The sequence below is a fragment of the Eumetopias jubatus genome, unplaced genomic scaffold, assembly GCF_037043125.1.
Source record: "Eumetopias jubatus isolate StellerSeaLion01/CBP00866 unplaced genomic scaffold, mEumJub1_p1.0 scaffold_4, whole genome shotgun sequence".
Lineage (NCBI taxonomy): Eukaryota > Metazoa > Chordata > Mammalia > Carnivora > Otariidae > Eumetopias > Eumetopias jubatus.
Window position 1 is genome coordinate 76,147,980 of NW_028274810.1, and position 18,662 is coordinate 76,166,641.

General features: G+C 41.1%; 1 pseudogene; it reads left to right on the top strand.

Moving 5' to 3' along the window:
* The first annotated feature begins 16,261 nt into the window (after positions 1-16,261).
* LOC114224326 (U6 spliceosomal RNA) lies at positions 16,262-16,361 on the top strand (annotated as a pseudogene).
* The last annotated feature ends 2,301 nt before the right edge of the window (positions 16,362-18,662 follow it).

Below are 18,662 nucleotides of genomic sequence, written 5' to 3' on the forward strand. Positions count from 1 at the left end.
GGGGGCAGATTCTACACTTCCTCCTTCCCCAAGTCCTCCTTCTGTCTAAAATGCTCCACTGGAGGTGGCTGAGTGGCTCAGTCAGTTAAGCATCTGTCTTTGGTTCAGGTCAGGATCTCAGGGTCCTGGGATCGAGCCCTACATCAGGCTCTCTACTCAGCGGGGAGTCTGCTTTTCCCTCTGTGCTCTTGAGCTCTCGCTCTCAAATAAATAAAATATTAAAAAATAAAATAAAATAAAATAAAATAAAGTGCTACCCTGTTCATCTCTAACTCAAGTTTTGCAAAGTACACACATCTTTGAGATCACAGCTCAAAGGTGACTTCAGTAAGAAAAGCCACAGACCTCCCAGTCCAGGTCAAATCCCCTTCCTACACCTTTTCTTTTTGGAACTCACCAGAAGCGTAATTTTATAATTGTTTACATAGTTATTTCATTTGTATCGGCTTTCCCACAAAAGTGCAGGTCCCAAGAGGGCAAGGCCCTACTTATTCTTTTTTGATCACCTCTCTATCTCCAGGATCTAGCATAGTGCCTGGCATAGAGTAGGAATTTAAAAAACATGTTTTGGGGGCACCTGGGTGGTTCAGTTGTTAAGCGTCTGCCTTTGGCTCAGGTCATGATCCCAGGGTCCTGGGATTGAGCCCCACATCAGGCTCCCTGCTTGGCAGGAAGCCTGCTTCTCCCTCTCCCACTCCCCCTGCTTGTGTTCCCTCTCTCGCTGTGTCTCTCTCTGTCAAATAAGTAAATAAAATCTTTAAAAAAAATTTAAAAAGATGTTTTGAAGATGAATATGGCTCATGGAATCATCCATAAATATAAGTTCTTTTTGTTAGACTTTAATATTAAAAAATTATTTTGTAGTTGAAAAGTATGTTTTACAGTTATTACAATAGACTTTTAAGGGTGTTGGCAGCATAGAGTTGAAGCTTGTGTTCTCTGGTAAAATCCTAGTACTCTAACCTCTGATTTGCTGGCAGCGGCGACCTTAAAAAGAATGAGTCCCAAACAGAAGGCATATTTGAGACAAGCTACATTCTCCAAGTTTCCTACTGTGATAACTCTGAGGGCAACCAGCAAGCAGTCAGGGATTGCTGACCTCTGTATAGTTTAATTACCTTGTGTAGTCCGCAAATTTTGATAACTGCTCTTATGGTGAAATAACCTTATGTGCATTTTCTATTTCACTTAGAAATAACAGTTTTTATTTGTTCTAAGAAAAGAACTATGTCCACTTGAGTAGACTCTGTTTACTCTGATGGCCTAGTGTTTCTGGCTGATCTCCAATAAAGCTGAGCCTGAAGCATCCCAGTGCTTTTCAGGGCTAAATGGCTAGCCTTTTATTTTGCTTCTCAGCAGACAAGATTATCTCATCAAAGAGAATATTTATTAATAAGTTGGCATTTGTATTGTCCTAAATGGCTCCCAAACGAGCCGGACGAATTAAAGATAGAAGAACTTCCAATTCTTTCTAATTCACCCACAAGAGACCATTGAATGGATCTCTCCTAACACAAGGCTATTAATAAGAGGGGGAAGGGTGCTTATTTACTGGGTACCAGCAGACAAAGGAATAAGGAATAGCACCAATAACCTCATTCTCCCTAATTGCTCACTTCTCCCAGCAGTGTCCTCCCTCAGGATGGGGGTGGCTAGAAGTTCTGTGAGTGGCCCCTCCTGAACAGACTGTTCCTGGGCTATTTTTAGAAGGAATAAAGCCACTGAGTTATCTATGGTCTCAGGATATCATCTGAACAAGCAGGATGCACCAACAGGAGCCCACCCGTAGAGCATCCAGTCTCCCCTACCACTGAACCATTCCCTTTTCCCACATAAACTAACACCTATACTCCGCTTCTCATCTCTCAGGGAACTTTCAGCATTCCTTTATGAAGGCTTAGACTCTTGTGAATTTGGATACTGTGAGTCAACTCTCTGATCCTGATCCTCTTTGGTTCACTAACAGAGCTTGGACTCTGGACTAGGAGGCCCCTGTTTGGGCATGTGACCAACTTCTCTGCATGTCATCCTCAGTTTATTTAGATGCAACCATAACAATGACAACATTCCATATATTTTAATAAACACTGTCCTGCTAGGAAAAGGTAGTGATGGCTTCTTTCCAGTTGGAGCTTTATTGTCTCCAAAATGGGGGTCTTGCCAACCCGAAGCTATACTGTGAGCATGCTGTGGAACTGTTAGCTGGAATAGGCCCCTCAAAGATAGTTAAGAACCTTGCACTTCCCTGAAATAGAGGATATGTTTGCCTTGGAAGAATTCCCAGGCCCAATCAGCAGTTGCAGAGATCAAGAAGAAAGGAGTGGGTATTCAAACAATTTTCTTGTTCTGTAGGTACTTCGTGATAGAAAGACTATGCTGGGATAGGCTCTAGTTAATGGGAAGATCCTTGGTTAATGAGGAAAATGGGTCTGGTGGAACACTGAGGAGTCCTTTACAGAGAAACAATGGGCCTCCTCGAAGCTCCCCTGTTGGAGACCAATCCATTCCTGTGACCGAAATAGGTGTATTAAGGAATAGATTGGTGCTCGCTTCAGCAGCACATATACTTAAAAAAAAGGAATAGATTGTTAAAAAGGGATTCAGCTGCAGTAATTAGGTGGGCAAAGAGTTTGAAGAAGAGGAACAAACTGTAAACAATATGTGCAATAATATTCCTCCTTGCTAGTAATGAGGGGTAAAAAACCCCACAGAAAGAACATTTTGGATTCCGTTTGACCCTTTGCAAAAAAAGAATGCTGTATTTAAAATAATATCCTCTACTGCTGATGCGACTGTGATAAAATTGAGGTGAGAATAGAAATGAAGACAAGAATAGCATTTGGTGGGGCGCCTGGGTGGCTCAGTCGGTTGAACGTCCCAAGTCTTGATTTCGGTTTAGGCCATGATCTCAGGGTCATGGGATCAAGCCCCACATTGGACTCTGTGCTGAGCGTGGAGACTGCTTGGGATTCTCTCTCTCCCTCTCCCTCTGCTCCTCTCCCCACTCCCTAAAATAAATAAATAAATCTTAAAAAATAAAAAGAATACCATTTGGAAAAACAGAATGGTCATAACTAGCCATAGTCTTTCATTTAGTATACAATTCAATGTTTTTTTAATATATCTACCGTATATGTAATATGTTTAGTTTGTACACCCATTGCAACAATCTAGAAACAGTCTTGAAGATACTAGTATCCTTGAAATTATTCCTGTGTCAATAAGTAATAATACTAGTTGTTACCCCTACTGAATACTAACTTAGGACCAAGCGTTTACATGTAATGTATCTCTCAATTCCCTCAACAATCCTATGAGGAAGGTGGTATTAGTGACTCTTATTTTATTTTATTTTTAAGATTTTATTTATTTATCAGAGAGAGAGAGAGAGAGCACAAGCCAGGGGGAGTGGCAGGCAGAAGGAGAAGCAGGCTCCCTGCCAAGCAGGGAGCCCAATGTGGGGCTCGATCCCAGGACCCTGAGATCATGACCTGAGCTGAAGGCAGACCCTTAACCAACTGAGCCACCCAGGCATCCCAGTGACCCTATTTTATTTATTTTTATTTTTTTAAAGATTTATTTATTTATTTTGAGAGAGTGAGGATGAGAGAGAGAGAGAGAGAGAGAGAGAGGAGGGCCAGAGGCAAAGCAGGTTCCTCGCTGAGCAGGGAGCCCAATGCGGGACTCGATTCCGGGACTCCAGGATCATGACCTGAGCCGAAGGCAGTCGCCTAACCAACTGAGCCACCCAGGCGCCCCCAGTGACCCTATTTTAGAGAGGAAATACTGAGACAGAGAAGTACTTTGCCCAAAGTACCACAGATAGTCATCGAACTAGTGTCAAAAAACAGACATTCTCTTTCTAGAACCTGCACTCCTAACTACTACAGTGTAAGGTAATGGTACAATGAAAGTAAAAAGCTCCATGTAGGAAGAATCGATTGCAAAATTCTGTAAGGTCTAAAAATGAGTACATAATAGGTTTAATAAATTATGGTTGGTCTACTACCCAGCCATGATAAGGGAAAAAATAGAGCCCGTAGACTCAAAGAGAATATTTAGGAGATTCTGCAGCAGAGTATAGTGGTTATTGGATGAACGAATAAACTAGCAGAACACCTGCTGTGGTCCATGTCTGGCCCCAAAGGATCATCAGTTGCTGCAAACTCGGGGCCAAGTCCCATGTCTCCACTCCCAGATCTTTCCCAGTGCCTGTGGGAAGCAAAGGCTCCTCCTCCCTGGGTGAGCCACAGGCAAATGACTCTGGAATCAGGCTCCATCTGAGCCACAGACCTTGGCCTTGGAGTTGTTCCCCCAGGGACAAAATTTTGATGGTGTCTTCTGTGCAAAAGGTTGAAAATACATCTATCTGCATGTGGACAAAACCTGGAAGATGGTATGCAAAAATAAAAATAGTTGCAGGGCACCTGGGTGGCTCAGTCGTTAAGCGTCTGCCTTCAGCTCAGGTCATGATCCCAGGGTCCTGGGATCGAGCCCCCATCGGGCTCCCTGCTCAGCGGGAAGCCTGCTTCTCCCTCTCCCACTCCCCCTGCTTGTGTTCCCTCTCTCGCTGTGTCTCTCTCTGTCAAATAAATAAAATTAAAAAAAAAAATAGTTGCAATGTTTGCTGGGGGAATTACGAAGTTAATTGCATAAAAATTTTTTTCGATGTTGACTGACTTTTTGGCAACATTTTGTTTTTCAGAAAGGGGATCTTGACCTTCACTTTGATGTTCTTAAGACAAAGGTCAAATCAATTGAGGGTTTAGTGTTGACTGTATCCAATCCACACCCTAGACCTTGGCAAGAATTCATCTTCTAGAGAATATCTTGGTTAGGACTATTTAATTGTTCTAATTTCTGGGGATGCAGCAAAGCATAAAATGAACAAAGTCCCTGTTCTCTAAGAGTTTACATTCTAGAACTGCATTGCCCAGTACAGTAGCCACTGGCTACGTGAGGCTATTTAAATTTAAATTAATTAAAATGCAATACAAATTAAAATTTATTTTCTCTGTTGCACCAGCCACATTTCAACTGCTTAAGTCTTTTGGCAACTAGTGGCTACTGTACTAGATAGCTTGGATATAAAAGCATTTCCTTCACTGCAGAAAGTTCTATTGGTCAGCGCTATTTTAGAGAAAGGAGTCTGACAATAAGCAAGTAAACAAAAATGGACAAGAATAGAAATTACTCTGAAGTCAAGATGTCCATCGACAGATGAATGGATAAAGAAGATGTGATACACACACACACACACACACACACACACACACACACACACACACAATGGAATATTATGCAGCCATCAAAAGGAATGAGATCTTGCCATTTGCAACGACGTGGATGGAACTGGAGGGTGTTATGCTGAGTGAAATGAGTCAATCAGAAAAAGACATGTATCATATGACCTCACTGATATGAGGAATTCTTAATCTCAGGAAACAAACTGAGGGTTGCTGGAGTGGGGGTGGGGTGGGAGGGATGGGGTGGCTGGGTGATAGACATTGGGGAGGGTATGTGCTATGGTGAGCGCTGTGAATTGTGCAAGACTGTTGAATCACAGATCTGTACTTCTGAAACAAATAATGCAATATATGTTAAGAAAAAAAAAGAAGAAGATATCAGGAGGGGAAGAATGAAGGGGGGGAAATCGGAGGGGGAGACAAATCATGAGAGACGATGGACTCTGAAAAACAAACTGAGGGTTCTAGAGGGGAGGGGGTGGGGGGATGGGTTAGCCTGGTGATGGGTATTAAAGAGGGCATGTTCTGTGTGGAGCACTGGGTGTTATGCACAAACAATGAATCATGGAACACTACATCAAAAACTAATGATGTAATGTATGGTGATTAACATAACAATAAAAAGTTTAAAGAAAAAAGAAAAAAAGAAATTACTCTGAAAAAAATGAAAGACAACGATGCCATAGAGATGGATGGTCTTTGGGAAAGCATCTCTGAAGAGCTGACATTTGAGTTGAAAAACTAATAAAAGGAAGGAGCCAGTCATGCAAAGATCTGGGGATAGAACATTCTAGGAGGAGGGAGAGGCAAGTGCCCATGCCCTGAAGTGAGAATGAGCTTGGGGTATTTGAGAAACAGAAAGATTATTTTGGCTAGAACTTTGTGAGCAAGAAGGAAAGTGGTCCAAGACCCAAGTTTGAAGAGCTAGGTGGAGGCAGAATCTGTAGGTCATGATGAAAGAGCTTGGATTTACCCTCTGCCCGTCTATGAATTGTGTATTCAGTCACCTGAGATCCTGAAGCAGAGCAGAGTTGCAGAGCCTGGCAAACGTTTTAGAAATGAGCAGCAGGTGGTGTCATAAAAGTTAGGCTTGCCAAGGCAATAGGAGTTGAGGGACCCGCTAGCAGCATTCACAATCCCATTATTGGATCAGGTGATAGACTCACTTGGGCAAGTTGGTGCTTTCATGGGGTTACAGAGAGATCCTCCTTGCCTTCCTCCTGAAAGGATAGTAGGTCTAAGGTGACACCCACTTAGTTGATTCCACCCTAAGAAAAAACCTTTGGTTGTTAAAGGGACAGAGCATGGTTCTGGGGAGCACAGGAGAAGTTGGAAGTGGGGAAGAGTTACTTCCTCTCATCCTGAAGGATTCAAATACAGAGCTATCTTCCACCCTTATCTGAGACCCATTCATCTAATCATTCGTTCCCTCAACAAATAAGGTTTACTTATACTCCTTGTGCCATAACACAAGCCATTGGGTGTTGGGGATATAGCAGTAAACAAGACAAAGTTCTTGTTCTTACATAGCTTACAAAGCAGGTAACAAATGGATATATAAAACAGCAGGAGGAAAATTAAACAGGAAAGGAGACAGACAGTGAACGCAGCATTTGTTTCACATACATTGTTTGGGGAAAGCTCTGCATGGGTAATGACTGAATGGAGTTTGGAATGAAGAGAGAGTTTACACCAGGCAAATGCTTGGGGGAAAAGCATTCCAGGCAGAAGGAACAGCAGAGCTCTGGAGGTGAGAGTCTGCTTCATGGGCTCATGGAACAGCAGGAGGCCAGTGTACTGGAGCCCAGTAAAGAGGGGGAGAGCAGGGAGAGCTGCAGGGAGAGCTGCAGCCCCAGACATGAGGCTGGAGACTCGGTATAGATAATGACAGATAAGGATGGTAACACTGGAGGTGGTGAGAAGTTGTCAGATACTGAGTGTAATTTGCTGATGGGATTGGATGTGGCTTATTAACTGAAAGAGAGGAGGGAAGGTTGACTCCAAAGTTTTTGGTCTGAACAACTGGGTGAATGTAATGTCATTTACAGAGACAGGAAACCCTGGGAGAGGCGAGTTTTTTATGGGGTGGGGAGGGTTGTGGTAGGTAGTTCATTTTAGACATGTTAAGTTTGCAATGACTGTTGAATCATCAAGTAGAAATGTTGAGGAGAGAGTTGAAAACACGTGTTTGGAGTTTAGGGAAAAAGGCCTGGAAGCATGAATATAGAAGTGTTCAGTATACAGATTGTATTTATTTATTCATTTATTTCTATTATGGAAAAATTTTAAGCATATACAAATGTAGAGAGAATAATATGATGAATATTTGTGTGTCCATCACCCAGTTTTTGTGTGTGTGTGTGTGTGTTTTTTATTTGACAGAGAGAGAGAGACAGCAAGAGGGAACACAAGCAGGGGGAGTGGGAGAGGGAGAAGCAGGCTTCCTGCTGACCAAAGAGCCTGACGTGGGACTCCATCCCCAGACCCCAGGATCATGACCTAAGCTGAAGGCAGATGCTTAACCACCTGAGCCACCCAGGCGCCCCCCATCACCTAGTTTTATCAATGATTAATATTTTGTTAGTCTTGTCCCATCCCTCCTCATTCCTCCCTGGGCTGGAGTATTTTATTTTATTATTTTATTTTATTTATTTTATTTTATTTAAGTAATCTCTAATCCCAGCGTTGGGCTCTAACTCACGACCCTGAGATCAAGAGTCACACACTCTTCTAACTGAGCCAGCCAGGTGACCCCAAGGCTGGAGTAATTTTTTTTTAAGATTTTATTTATTTATTTGACAGAGAGAGACACAGGGAGAGAGGGAACACAAGAAGGGGAGTGGGAGAGGGACAGCAGTCTTCCCGCCGAGCAGGGAGCCAGGATCCCAGGACCCTGGGATCATGACCTGAGTGGAAGGCAGACGCCTAACCGACTGAGCCACCCAGGCGCCCCAAGGCTGGAGTATTTTAAAGCAAATTCTGGATATTACCCAGGGAATATGTATAAATAGAGAAGAGTTATGAGGACCAATTCACGATATGCTGCCTTTAGAAGTTAGGAGGAACAAGCTAAGGGGACTGAAAAGGAGGATCAGGTGAGGTGCAGGAAAGGTGTGGGGGGCATGTGGTCTTGGAAGCCAGGTGAAAAATGGGTTTCAAGAAGGAGGGTGTGACCAATTGTGCCAAATGCTATTGAGAAGCTGAGAGACATGGGGACTGAAAGGTAACCCTGGGATTCAGCAAAGTGGCGATTATTAGTGACCTTGATGAGAGCAGTTTAGTGGAGTTATAAGCATATGAGCTTGATTAAAATGTGTTCAAGAGAAATTGAGAGGAGAGGCAACAGAGTCTTAAAGTACATACAACTTTACAAGGGATCTTTTTTTCTAAAACAGGGGATCTGGGAAACAGGGCAATAACCAGAAGAAGGTGCAAAGTTCAAAGGAGGTACATTTTTATGATAGGAGAAATTACAGCGTATTTATACCCTCCTGGAAACAGTCAAGTAGGGAGGGGCATTCTGATGATGTACAAGTGAAAGGGAACAAATTATTGAGCTAAGTCATGGAGTAAGTAAGAGAAGTGGGATCTAGGCTTTTAGATCACTCATTTCAGTAGCTTTGGAAATTCTAAAGCTCCCAGGCCTTGCCTCTTGTGGTTGGATCCTAGATGGAGGCATTCCCTCTTCCTTATCAACACTGGTTCCAGAGAATGAAGATCTTTGCCTGGAAAATGGCTGGGGCTTGTTGTTGAGATAGACAGGCTCCTCTCCCACTAAGTGGAGTCATTTGGATATGTCTCATCCATTGTGGAGTCTACATCTACCCAGTGACTCCCCATGCAAGTAGTTCCTGTGCCCAACCCCAGCTATACAAGAGATGAGCGTCCCCCAAGAACTGGCAACACAGTAGACCATATATTAAGAATAGAAAACATTTTTTTGTCTCCCTTCATAGCATTCATTTTGACCAAGGAAGCTGACTCTGACTCGTGAGTGGAGCGTATCAGTACATACTTAGCCACATCCATAGGTCCAGGGGTGGGTATGTGATCTAATACAATCCAATTTATGCTTTTTAGGAATGCTAGACCAAAGACCCCTGTTTTCTATAAGACATGAAAGAGAACGTGTGTAACCGTGAAAGTATAGACATCAGTGTTGGAACAACAAAGAAGTCAGGGTTTTTGTTGTTGTCCTTTGTTTTTAAAAAAGTATTCTTTTTAAAGGTACTCTCTATATCCAACATGGGGCTTGAACTCATGACCCTGGTCACATGCTCTACTGATCGAGCCAGCCAGGCACCCCGAAAAGAAGTTCATTTTAATGAAGCCAACATTTTAGAAGGCAGAGACTAAGGGATGAAATGAAATTAGATCTTCGCTGAGCTGTTGGGAAAAGCTTTGCCTGAAGTTCTAATATCAAGTTTCAGCATAGCTCTAAAAATTTTTCAGGTATGTGGAATAATAGATTTCCTTTATTGCTCAAGCCAGTTCAAGTTGGATTTTCCAACCAAAATGCTTTTGGTTGATTTTGCAACCAAAAGCATCCTAACTGAAGCACAAAGACAGGTGCAGTCCTCTACTGGGTTATTCATTTATTAAACATGTTCATACACCAATTTTGTATCAAGCACATGCCATGCACTAAGGATACAGTAGTAACAAAGAAAATTGTGTCCTCACAGTCTAAAAGCCCCCACCCTCCCAGTCACCTTTTCCTTTAAGGGTTATTGGCCCTTTGTTCTTTGTGTGAGCTCTAGTGATTTCGGCTCTTGTCTTTTCTCAGAGCGGCCACCTCCTGCCTTCACAGTATGGGACTTTCTCCAGCCAATTTTGTCTGAAAGTAGGCTTATCTTCCCAGCTTTTCTTGTCTTGGTCATTGTGTCAGAAGGGGATCAGTCAGGGAAACTGAAACTACTCTAGATATTTTAAGCAGGAAGGAATTTATTTCAGGAAAATAGCTGTTTTACCAAACCATTAGAAGAACTGGAGGCTTGAAAGTCAGAGAAAGTCATCCTTTGCTCCCAGACTTGCCACGAGAGAAGTTTTCGGTGGGCCATTTGTGGGAAATTACCTGGAAGCCACTGCAAAACCTCTTATTTTCTTGCTGCTGCCTGAGGAAGGATAACGCATGGTTTCTGCTGCTTGTTTTCTACCCATATCTCGCCTGAATGCCTTTCATTGGCTGGCACTAACATGAACTCCACTGCGAAGGGATTTTGGAAAATGCAGATCCCAAATTTCCAATCCTTGTGATGTGGAATAGCACAGAGGAGGGTGAATTTCCAATAGACAATATGGCAAAGGAAGACAATCCACCAGAGGAAGAACCCAACTGCTTCCTTTTAAAGGTTTGTCTGCTAATCACAGCATAGATGCTTTCTGAAGACAGTGAGGATTTACCTAGAGCAGGCTCCTGGACAGAATATTTAGCCTGACAAAAAGCAGATCAGTTCTGCATAAAAGGTATTGTGGGTGGGGGAACGATGGCTTTATTCGGGTATGATTCATGCAGTGTGCTCCACCCTCATGATGGAGTCAGTCATGTCACTGGACAGCCTGCCTACTCCCCAGGCAACCTATGAAGAAGCCTGCCTAATGATATGATGCATACCTCCTGTTCACATAGAATTCAAGGTTAAGGGATAGGTCTATTGAAAAAACACACAGGCAGAGGAAACTTGGGCTAGCTCTCTCTATAGGGATATGAGTAGGCACTGAGACATCCTAAAAGGGGGGGGGTGCAAGCAAGCAAACAAACAAAACAAGTTCTCTGTAAAGGAGTGAGACTTGTCATCGTTAGTAATGAATGTCTTCAAAGTTGTGAGGGAAAAACTATTTGAACCCAGAGTTGTCGAGAACGAGAGCCAGACAGTAGTTAAAGGCAGCAAAGATAGATTTTATTCAGTACTATTGCAATAGAGCAAAGAGGCTTCAGTAAGACAAGTTCAACTCCAAATGCAGCAAAGACAGCTGGCGATTTATAGGCAACGAGCAGAGCAAGGGGATCTCAGGGGATTCTTTATTCTTTTTATTTTCTTAAGATTTTATTTTTAAGTAATCTCTATTACCCGACAGGGGGCTCAAACTACCCTGAGATCAAGAGTTGCCAAGTTCTACTAACTGAGCCGGCCAGGTGCCCCAGGGTAGGGGGATTCTTGATAAACTTGTCTAACAGGATTCTTTAGACATCAAGGGTGTGGAATGAGGAACTTGATCAAATATCAATGGTGATCAGATATCAATGGAATTAAAAAAAAAAAGATAGCAGTGGAATTCTTGCCAAACTGACTTAACAGGATTCTTGCTAAAACTGGACTGTGCAGGCTGAGGACAGATCCCAAGAACGGCAAAAGAGTCTGAAGTCTGGTCAAGGAGATAAACTTTATCAGAATTCTATACCTAGCCAAACTGTCAATTGAACGCGAGAGAAAATAAGAAATGTGTAGGAACTCAAAATGCTTAATATCAAATGCTGTGAAAAAAAATTTACTCATAGATGATGCGGAGAACAAAGGCAAAAGAAATGTAGAAAAAAATTAAATTTCCTTACAACTTGTGGCCCTTTGACAAGTCCTTGAGACAGGCAGAGTGACCTTCCTCAAGGGGCTCAACTGCCTCAATGTTAATACTTTGCCAGAGGCAAAAGGCAACCTTAGCTTGGACATTAGCCTGACCTCCAGGATCCTGTAAAAATCCCCTTGGAAACTTCCTTTATCTCTACCCCCCAAGATATATGTTAGCAATCATCCTCCATGCATATGGCCCCCCTGATATACCCTGAAGGGTCTCATGACTAAAGTTTTACTAGACAGTCATAAATGACCTTTTCCTAACAACAGCTAGCTAGCTGGAAACCTTGTTTCCAAATTCCTTAAGAGATTTACACTATCCCTAATGTGCTCCCAACTTAAAGTACATAATCAGTCACTCCTCACAATCCCAGTGCAGCCCTCTTTTGCCCACAGGTCCTGTCCCCATGCTTCATTAAACCACCTTTTTTGCACTGAGATGTCTCAAGAATTTTTTCTTGACCATTTGCTCCCGAACATGCCAACATTTCACATCAATAGATAATACTCCAGCAAAATGTAAATGGAATCTAACAAAGAAGACCACCGGGAATTTAAGTAATAGAAGTATAAGACCAAAGTTAAAAAAGTTTGGGGGAGAAAAAAAAACTTGGGAAAAAAGAAAAGACCCATAAGATCCTGATACATGGAAGGCTCCCTTCTGAGTTGCAAAATTTTAATGACCTAGGAATATATTTTCATCACTAAGGTCTAATCATACTACTTGATTCTACAGTTAATATTTATAAAATTATAATATGGTAAGTGTTGGGTTTTAGTTTTTAATTTTTAGTTAATCTATATACAAATTAATTTAATATGTAATTTAGTCACAAAAATGATATAAATGTTGGGGCACCTGGATGACTCAGTCAGTTAAGCATCTGCCTTTGGCTCAGGTCATGATCTCAGGCTCCCTTCTCAGCAGGGAGCCTGCTTCTCCCTCTCTAGCTCCCCCTGCTTGTGTGCATGCTATAAAGGTTATAACTATTTACAATAATTAACAAAAATTTAGAGGTGGAGAGGAGAAATAGAAAGAAGTTGAAATTTGTTAATTTATCTTTTACTGTGGAGAGATACAGTTTAAAATCAACAAATCAACAAATCTATTGAAGAAATCATGATAGATACCAAGAAAATGAAACCGTAGAAATGCTAACAGAATTGCCTCTAGGGAGTGAGATCTAATAAGAAATGGGGAGGAAGAGAAACCTTATTTTCTTTTTCATGTCCTTCTTAGAATTTAAACACTGTGTGTGTGTGTGTGTGTGCGTGTGTGTGTGTGTCTATATATGACAAAAAATATCAAAAGCTTTAAAAGTTGTCTCAATGTTACAAAAAAAAGGGATGATATTCTTTTTTTTTTTGGAAAATTGAAAAGATCTTTTTATTTATTTTTAATTTTTTTAAAGATTTATTTATTTATTTTAGAGAAGAGAGTGTGTTTGTGCAAGCAGGGGGAGGGTGGAGGGAGAGAAATTCAAGCAGACTGCCCTTTGAGCAGTGAGCCCAACGTGGGGCTTGTTCTCATGACCCTGAGATCATGACCTGAACTGAAACCAAGAGTCGGAGGCTCAACCAACTGAGCCACCCAGGCACCCTGGTATCTTTTTATTTTTAATTAAAATAAGATTATAAAATTTAAACAGTTTATGGGGAGTAAAAGGGATGATATTCTTCTCCATTGGGCAAAAAGAAAGCATTTTTCTCAAAAGTTTTTTAATATAGATGGCATGTCTAATATAACTTTTTCACTTTTATTAGTCATTTTTGTAGCTCCCAATAGTTAACAAAGAAAACTTTTTTTTTTAAAGATTTTACATTTAAGTAATCCCTGCACCCATCATGGGGCTCAAACTCACAACCCCAAGATCAAGAGTTGTATGCTCAGGTGCCTGGGTGGCTCAGTTGGTTAAGCAACTGCCTTCCACTCAGGTCATGATCCTGGGGTCCTGGGATCGAGTCCCATGTCAGGCTCCCTGCTCGGTGGGGAGTTTGCTTCTCCCTCTGACCCTCCCCCCTCTTATGCTCTCTCTCTATCTCATTCTCTCTCTCAAATAAATAAATAAAATCTTTAAAAAAAAAAAGAGTTGCATGCTCTAGTGACTAAGCCAGCCAAATGCCCACAAACCAAGAAATTTTGGTATTACTTTTATCCATTGCTGCCACTAGATAATGGTATCATGATCTTTTTTTATGGCTCAGATAACGGAAATATTCTTTCTCAGTCTGAAAGTATTCACGGTAAGTGGTCACTTGGTGAAATCTCTGTTCATTTTATTGAAAAGCCAGTAGACATCTAACTCTGGTTTATTAATAAGCATGATATGTTTTTAATCACAAGAAATTTAATTAAAAAATTTCATTTATATAAAGCAGTTTCATTTCCTGTGTGCAAAAAAAAAAGTCCATAACAATAACAAAACACAGCTGAAGTCTATGAGCATTCAGGTACTACTCCATGTTCTCACTGTTCCTTGTCTATTCGGGGAATAGATATGTATCGTACTAACTTTCAATACTCTTTGAAGTCACACTGAAATTCAGGTTCTGCAAGTTCATACTTACTGTTACAGTATTAATAAGCTTCAGAGGCTGTTTATTAAAATAACAACTTGGCATTGACTTAAATTGAAAGAATTTTACTTGTCTCTCACTAAATGGTTCCTCTTAAAACCAAATCCAGAGGAAGTAAGAACTCTGTTGGTATTTTCTACATGGATACTTTGAAGTATTTGATTAAAAAATGCTTGGGTTGGCGGTGATTGTTTTAATCTCTTTGTGGTTTTCATTTGCCTTTATTGTGATTATTTCAAGCCTTCTTTCCACATCAATAATTCCATTTCCAGCCATGTCTACTCTACTCCTTGCGGTTTTGATGTATTTATTAGCTCTAAAATGATATTACTTTGGTCTTTGCTTTATAGGAAGTGTAATTTCGTATTCATCTCTTTCAGTTGTTTACCTCATTTTTGAGTTCTTAGTCTGCTGAGCTCATTTTTTTAGGTTATTCTAGAGCTCAAAGCACTTGGGGGGAATGTTTTCTGTTTCTCTACTTGCCTCCCGAATTCCTTCCCACTTTATCTGAAACAGACTTGGTTTTCCTAATGAACTGCAGCTTGAAGGTTGCTATTTTATGCTGTATGCACTTTTTCTATGATTTATAAGCTTGTCTGAAAGAGAGGAGGGCAGAACTCAAGGGAAGTGGTATGCAGCCTTAGTTAGAATACATACATTCCCCCACGTCTTCTGAAGTTTTAGGAGTCTATTTCAGGATTCACTCTTCTAGGGGTTGTTGTCTTCCATTCTGATACAAAAGAGCCTCAATCCTTGAAACCTCCCCCAATTTAGTATGCTTTCCTGGAGTCTTTACGGGCACCTAAAACACCTAACCTATTCTCCACTTCTCACTTCACCTTCTCCCCAATTGTCATTTTTACTTTTCCAGAGAGAAGAGGTTGAAGATAAAGAAACTACTTAATTCTCCTTTCTCTTGAATATATGTGCATATGTATGTGTTAATTCCCAGGATTTTGTGAACCCAACAACATGAATTTTGATGGAATGGAGGCAGGATTGGAAGCCTTGACTTACTCCAGACCAGAATCTTCTATTTCTTTCCTTGACTGCCACTTGTTGACATTTAAGATACTGAGTTGTGACCCTTTGTTTGCTGCGGACGAAATTTTAACTTTCTTAGGTATTGGAAGAAGCAGGGTCTATAAGGAAGCTTTATTTCATTATCTTAAACAAAAAGTACAGTAATTTTTTTAAAGATTTTATTTATTTATTTATTTGAGAGAGCGAGAATGAGAGAGAGAGAGAGAGCACATGAGAGGGGGGAGGGTCAGAGGGAGAAGCAGACTCCCTGCTGAGCAGGAGCCTGATGCGGGACTTGATCCTGGGACTCCAGGATCATGACCTGAGCAAAGGCAGTCACTCAACCAACTGAGCCACCCAGGCGCCCAAAAAGTACAATAATTTTTAATGTATATTACATTTGATATATGCATATCTTAAATTTCTCTGATTATAAAAAGTTATGTATCTATACATATGTCAAATCATTATGTTGTACACCTTAAGCTAATACAATGTTGTATGTCAATTATATCAATAAAACTGGGGGAAAAAAGCTTGGGGAAAAATAAAATAAACGTTATATATCTTTCGTTGTAAAAATTCAAACCATACGAAAGTATAAAAAGTAAAAAGTGGTGGGGCGCCTGGACAGCTCAGTCAGTTAAGCGGCTGCTGACTCTTGGTTTCAGCTCAGGTCATGATCTCAGTCGTGACATGGAGCTCCGAGTCAGGCTCCATGATCAGTATACTCAGTCCGGAGTCCGCTTCTCTCCTCCTCCCTCTGCCCCTTCCCCTGCTTGCGTGCATGTGTGCTCTCTCCCTCTCTCGCAAATAAATAAATAAATAATCCTAAAAAAAAAAGTAAAAGCAGTACGAATACTAAAATTGGAACAAAATGGAGGAGATGACATGGCCCCTACACAAGGATGACTCGCAGATTGGTGAAGTGTTCCAAAAAAAAAAGTGGGACACCTGGGTGGCTCAGTTGGTTAAATGTCTGCCTTCGGCTCAGGTCATGATCTCAGGGTCCTGGGATCGAGTCCCGTATCAAGCTCCTTGCTCAGTGGGGAGCCTGCTTCTCCCTCTGTCTGTCACTCCCCTTGCTTGTGATACCTCTCTCTCTCTCTGACAAATAAATAAAATCTTTAAAAAAGAAAAAGTGAATAGTGAGAATTCTGTGGGGTTTTTTTGTCAGTGCTTTAGCCATTCAAGGAAAATTAGAAATTCAGTGAAAATCTAGAAATACGTGAATACATGATGTTTTAAGAACAGCTTTATTCTGGTAGGTTTTACATACAATGAAATTCACCCATTTCATGTGTATGATCCAATGATTTTTAGTAAATATAGAGTGGTACAACCATCACCACAACATATATACTTTTTGCAAAAATAAATAGCAACTTTCTTTGTTCCTATTTAACCTATTCTCCCAATTCTAAAAAAGGGCGCTGGGCTGGCTCAGTCAGTGGAGCATGCAACGCCTGATCTCAGGGTCATGAGTTCAAGCCCCATATTGGTTGTAGAAATTACAAAAACAAAAACAAAAACTTTAAAGTGTACTTACCGATGCCCACAGCATGCTAAACATGGTTAGGAGGCTACTTTTGAAAGCTTTTGGGTAGTTCTGTTCTTGCCAGTTGAGCTACCTGATTACCAAATGTCAGTTGGGTTTATTCCACTCTCTTATGTCAGTGAAATGTGCTATCGTAATTTAATTAAATTTTGGAAAATTTATAATATTATGTGAGCATAAAGAAAGATGTTTCTGTGAAAACTAAGTTGAATGCTTTGGAAAGGCTTGTTAAAAGCAAATTGCTAAAAACTTGTTAAATTAGGTATAGATGAGAATTCTGTGATTGGAAGAAATACACCTAGAACTTTGCCTTCGGATCGCTTCACAAGTGCCTTCCAGTTATTGCTCCCCTTTAAAGAAACATTTAAAGAAATTATGGGTGATTTGTTAAATGCAAGAAGTACAAATCACTCTAAGAAACACTTCAACCACTGGCCCCATAATCACAGAAAAAGCCTGAGGCTACCTCAAAAGATTGATGAAGCAATTTACATTTACAAGTCTTAAGTTTAAAGAAAACAGAGTGGCTTATAATATACCATAAACTCACTTTTTTTTTTTTTAAGATTTCATTTATTTATTTGACAGAGAGATAGAACCAGAGAGCACAAGCCGGCGGGGAGAGGGGTGGGGGCGGGAAGGCAGAGGGAGGAGAGGCAGGCTCCCAGGTGAGTGGAGAGCTTGATGCAGGATTCATCTCAGGACACCAGGATCATGACCTGAGCCGAAGGCAGACGCTCAACCCACTGAGCCACCCAGGCGCCCATAAACTTACTTTTCTTAAAATAAACAAAACTGTATACTGTATAATGGTTTATAATTCTGCATTTTAATTGATTTTTTCAAGTAACAACTAAACCATCAGGTCCAACAGCATCAGATAAAAGGGCTTCAGGTTGGTGTATAACCAGCTTTTCCTCTACAATATATTGAGGACACTTTTTTTTCCTCCGATTTTATTTTTGCAAGAGAGAGAGAGAGAGAGAGAGAGAGAGAGAGCATGAGCAGGGGGAGGGGCAGAGAGAGAAGCAGACTCCCTGCTGACTAGGGAGCCTGATGCAGCAGGGCTCAATCCCCGGGATCATGACGTGAGCCAAACACAGACGCTTAACGGACTGAGCCCTTGAGGACATTTTTCATATAGCTATATAAAAATCTATCTTATCCTTTATAAAACTAGCCTCATAATACTCCATTGTATAGTGGATACATCCTAATTTACTTACCAAATTCTCTATTTTGATAATTTTCTGAAAAAAATACTTTGAACAGGGTATTGAGAGGATGAAAGTGGATTGAGATAATGAAACAGGCAACAGAACATGAAGTGGATTAAAGAGGGGAGAATGGAAAAGGGAGGAATGGTGAATGAGAGGCTCCTGCAGCCATCCAGCTCTGAAATTAAACCAGAAAGTGCCAGTGGTTTTCACATCCAGGAGATGTTCCTGTCTGTCTGGCTGCCCTGCCACGCCATTCTTTTCTACCTCTCTTATCTGGGCTCATTCCAGTCCTCCTGCATTTCATCTCTGCCTGTTGAAATCCTATTTTTCTTCAACATCCAGAACAAAGACCACTCCTGATCATTATTAGCCCTGGCTAGAAATGATCCCTCCCCTTACACTGCTGAGAGGGAGCCGAATCCCTCCTTCCTTTCTTCCTTCCACAGAGCATTTTTCTCTCCCAGGT